This window comes from Accipiter gentilis, unplaced genomic scaffold (assembly GCF_929443795.1).
Source record: "Accipiter gentilis unplaced genomic scaffold, bAccGen1.1, whole genome shotgun sequence".
NCBI classification, from domain to species: domain Eukaryota; kingdom Metazoa; phylum Chordata; class Aves; order Accipitriformes; family Accipitridae; genus Astur; species Astur gentilis.
The window spans coordinates 491,940-496,934 of NW_026060931.1; the positions used below are offsets into that span (position 1 = coordinate 491,940).

Sequence of the window (4,995 nt, forward strand, 5' to 3'; positions counted from 1 at the left end):
GTTCCAACCCTCCCCCACGGACGCCGTCCGCAAGACCAGGTTGCTGAAAGCCCCATCTGACTTGGCCTTGAATGCTTCCAGGGAGGGAGCATCCGCAGGTTCTCTGGGCAACGCGTTCCAGTGCCTCGCCACCCCTAGTGAGAAACGTCTTCCTAACGCCTAAACTAAATGTACCCTCCTTAGGACTAAAGCCGTTACCGCCTTGTCCTATGGCTGTACTCCCTTGTAAAAAGTCCCTCTGCAGGTTTCTTATAGGCACCCTTTACGTACCGTGAAGTCTGCTATAAGGTCTCCCGAAAAGCTGCATGCCGGTGAGCGGTCCGAGAAGGTGAGGCGGTCGTCGGCCGGGTCGGTGTTGAATAGCAAAGTATTATGGGGCTGCTCGGTTCAGCCTTTACCTTCTGTTGTGGAGGTGCTGTGTGGGCTATCTTTGAATTGGATGAGCGTTTCAGGTGAGCTGTGGATTAGCGAGGAGGAGCGTGGGGCCGATGGCTTCTCATGAGTGCCACGCTAACGTGGTTTCTCTCGGTACCTTAGATACCACGAGTGATGATGGCTGCAGGGTCTGAGTCTGGAATGAGCGGGGAAGTGAACACGGTGGCACTTGTGAGGAGGGGGGAGTTGGGGAAGTAGTTGGCGTTGGCCAGCGGGATGCTTACTCCCTTTTCTGATTTGTTTGTGTTTGTTTTTTTCATTGCAGATGTTGAAGAGCAATGTTCCCCTTGAGGAACATCCCAGTTAGCCCGTGTGGTTTTGTGGAGGATGGATTTGGACCCTCAGCCCTCTGAAAGCTAAGTTGAGGGACCAGGCTGAGAGGAAGGGACAAAGCTGGGAATAGCAGGGAGGAGTTGTAAAGTTAGCGCAGGAGAGAGGGCTGTCCCAAAGCAGTCGCCTTTGCGCAGGAGAAGGGAGCGGGTTGCTTTTCAGCACAAGACCCGTGTGTGCCGGGCAGGGCAGTTCCAGCCCGTGTCCGCGGTGGCGTGTAGTTTGTGTAGTCTGTCTTGTGCGCTTAGACCTTCCTCGGGTCTCGATGTCCTTGTCGCGCTTTGCGCCAGAGGAGCGAGGCATGCGCTTCGGGTGCTGTCCCTAGGGTTTTGAATGCTCTTACTCATTGGCCCGGTGCCAATCGGGTGCTTCTTTTCTTGCGCTCGGAGCTCTAAAGCATGGATCGGTCTTGGCGGGTTCCGGTCAGTGCTCTATGGCAGCATTTTTTCAGCCTGCATCGGCAGCTCTGCTCTCTAGCCGTCCGTTTTCTCGGAGTGGGACTTCTTCCCCGCATCCTGACATCCTTAGGTCTCGACGCCAGGCTTCTGGCGCATCTGTCGTCTGGGTTTTGACAGTGCTGTCTTGTAACGGGCCGCTCCGTTTGACTCCTCTGGGTCTGCTGTGGAGCCTCCTGGCCTCGCGGTTGCGGCCCCGTAAGTCATCTTGCCCGACGGCGCCTCCCGTCCGGGGGTCATTCTTCTTGCTGAGAGTTTTCTCTCTCGTTGAATCACCTCGTTGGTGGCGTTCCACGTGGTGACGTTCTGCACACGGTGTGCTTGGCTTGGAGCTGCTCTGCCTGGGGGGGTGTGGAGTCAGGGGTAGGTGGAACAGCGATAAGAGTCTACGGGTGAAACGTTGATGTGCCTAGACCATTTAGGCGAGGGTTGTACAGTCATCTCGGCTCGAGTAGCCATCAGCGGCCTGCGCGGACAGCCGTGCCGATAGTGTTTCACGGAGACAATTGGAGCCGTGTGGCAGGGGTTGTTGAGGGGCAGTGAAGCGGATTTGAGTCTCTAAGGTGTTAAGACTTGCACGTGATGGGCTCCAAGTTTGGCCCTGGGTTTTTTTGGTTGGTGGGGTGTAGGGTTTAGGGTTACTCCGTGCAGGGCCCGGATGATAGAACACCAGTATGATGATCAAAGTCGCCCCTTTATTGAGCTTAGCTGATCATTCTTACACAACTCTCTAAGTTGTTTAGAAGCTTTGATTGGCTGCTGCACGCAAGCATGTGGTGTCCATGCGCACAAGCGTAAGCGGTGATTGGTTACATCGATACTGTCCACGCGTAGAAACATAAGATACAGTTAGTTATACTCGCTCTGTACACGTGCATACACACAGGATATAATTGGCTATGTTAGAGCATGCAAAACTTGTCTTAGTCCAACTGGTCGAGATAAGCCCCTGAATTGAGGTCGGTTGTGCCAAGTTCCCTTTATCGTGGAATGTGCACCTGTGTTTTTCTAATTGGGATCTTTCTTCTTCTGTCTTCTTGTTTGTTCTGTTCAGAGCCTTCAAAGGTGTCTGGAACTCTCTTGCGACCATGAGCTACTTTCAGGGCCAGTAACTAAGTTCCATATAATTGAACCCTACAGTAGGCAGGGGGGGGTGTGTGTTGGGTTTTTTTGTTGTTTTTTTGTTTGTTTTTTTGGTTGTGTGTTGTTTTTTTTTTTTTGTTGTTTTTAAAATGACAGGCTGTAGCTGCATTCCAGATGGTCTTTGTAGATGGAATCAAGACCTTTGGAGTTGTGAAGCTCTTGCTCTGCATCCAGGTGACTCATTCAATATGTTTGGGTTTTTTTTTTTCAGATGTGGAGGGACAGGATGTGTCCCACAGAGCGATGGGGGAAGGCAGCAGAGCACTGTAAGGAGTTGAGTCTGTGAGTGGACTCTGAAGGAAGATGCATCCGGTGGCTCTATGAGACTGCTTTGCTTTGCTGTGTTTTGCAGTTTTCTTGCATTGTATTGGTCTGTATTTGCCTTTGCCCTGTGGTGTTTTGTTGTGTATTTGTATCGACTGTCATGTGAGACTGTCTCGCATTGCCTGGCCCTGCATTGTGTTTTGTATTGCAGTGCTCTGTACTTGTATGGATTGCCACCTGAGACTGCCTTGCCTTCTATGGTTCTGTATTGGTTTTGTATTGTTTTGGTCTGTACTTGTATTGACTGTCACGTGAGAGTCTCTTGCATTGGCCCTGTTCTGTTTTGTCTGGTATGGCAAGGCTCTGAGTTGTTTTGCCTTGACTGAGGTAAGAGTACTGCCTTGTATGGCATTACATTTGCATGTGAATTACATGGCTCTATGTTTGTGTGTGTCTTGTATGGCATTGTAGAGGCAGCGTAGAAGGTTTAATGACTTTGGGCTCTTTGCATGCAGAGTTGAGGGGATCGCAATTGGACTGTGAACTAGCATTGAGTAAGGCAGGAACTGGGCAATGGTGTTCATCTTGTTTATGCAGATGCTTTGTGGCAAGTCTCTAGAAATGGTCAAGGCCTTGAGGTCTAAGTAGCAGCGTGATGGGTCTTGGAGCGATCGGTAACTTTGGGACAGCTCTGTGTTTGTGATGCTCTGGTTTTTTCAAGTGTCATGGAGGACACTGGCTGTGAGGATGTGTTATTTTTGGAATAGGTGGGAAGCAGGGTAGGGGAGTGGTGGAGGACTTCTCTCTCGAGGATGAAGTGTCTGTTGACAAGCTTTGTGTGTTGTTTTTGCAGGTGATGACAGGGCACGAGAGGTGCTTGAAGGAACCTTGCGTTTAGGTGACATGGCGCTACGGAGGTTGGACTGTGACACGTGGCACTGTGAAAGCTAATTATCGGGTTGAAAATGCACGGATGGTGGAGATGATGGTGCGTGTTGAAATGTTGGTGTAACGGAAGGGCAGTTTGTGGGGAGGTTGGTTGGAAGGAGGTTGGGCTGGGGCCTGGGTTTTTGCAGGTAGGGTGCTTTTTTGAGGCCCCTGCTGCTGCAGACGGGGTGACGGCCTCTTGAGGCCTGTGGACGGTATGATGGATGAGTTGAGAGTGAGGGCTGGCGTGCATGTGATCTGAACGAGTGGTGTGTTGTGAATGTCTCTAACCTTGTAGGGTTCTGTGGTTAAGCCTTTTTGGTTTTTTTTCCTTTCAGGTTGGATGTAGAGTTGAGATGTTTTTCAGGGAATTAGGAAAAAAACCCCAAACTTGGAATAAAAAACCCCAGCTGGGATATGGGTTGGTTTTTGGTGTGTCCTCCCCTGCCCCATTTATTTTTTCTTTTCCCTGGTCCCAGCTGCTCCATGAGGCAATGTTGATCGCCAATGTTTGGACTGGGGTCTGCCTCGGGCCTGGGTTTTCAAAGGCAGGGCGATTTTTTTGTTTGTTTTTTTTTTTTTTTTTTTCCAAGGCTCCCAGGAACGGTGTTCCTGTGGAGCGCTCCCCTGGAACCTGGTAATTGCCAGTCAGCACAGAGAGATATGTTGTTCGGTGGATGGTCTTTGGAAGACAGTTGAGGATTTTGTGGGGGGAGTTGGACTAGATGGCCAGCATGGAGTAGGCCAGGGTTGTGAAGTGCGTGAGTGTAACTGTATTTGTCTGTGGTGGGTTTGTAAAATATTTGGTTGCTCTTTGTAGCTTGTGATGTAATGATATTTTTCAATTTCTGGTTTTGTGTCGAGGTGTGGAAGTGGACGGTCTGTCAAGATGATTGGAGGTCACTCGTTTGGTGCCCGGGAACAGGGATCATGGCGGTAATGTCACCTCAGGGAGTAAAACTTCTGGATGTGCAGCGATGTATGTAATGGGAGCGAGGAATGTGGAAAAGACCACTCCGTAGAGCATTGCAGGTACTAAATAGTGGCATTTCTTCTTCAGGTAATGCTAAATTTTTGGAGTTTACATGTATTTGTAAAAATAGTGATTAAAAGAGGACTAAATCTAATAGTGTCAAATATTTGACGAGTGAGGCCATAAGTCTTTTCTATATATTGTAGAAAAAGTACATTGTAGAATTGGATTGAAATACTGACATAGCTGAATCTATGTGGAATGAGTAATGGACCAAATGAAGCACTAAAAATAAAATGTAAAAAAGACAGGTAATTATGTGTCCTTGTGGGAATTACAGTACTAATGGCAATCACAAAGGGAAGCGTAGAGGGAAGCATGGGCGTTTAGTGCCCATAGGTAAACTTAGCTGTTGAAGTAAGTGAAAGTGTCTGTTGGAATTAGGCATCCAAGGGCGAGTTGTAGATA

General features: G+C 49.1%; 1 long non-coding RNA gene across 1 annotated transcript; it reads left to right on the forward strand.

Moving 5' to 3' along the window:
* Window positions 1-2,563: 2,563 nt before the first annotated feature.
* Window positions 2,564-4,495, forward strand: LOC126037116 (uncharacterized). Its single transcript, XR_007505513.1, has 3 exons — window positions 2,564-2,645; window positions 3,481-3,615; window positions 4,419-4,495. It is a non-coding gene; the product is annotated as an uncharacterized LOC126037116 (long non-coding RNA).
* The last annotated feature ends 500 nt before the right edge of the window (window positions 4,496-4,995 follow it).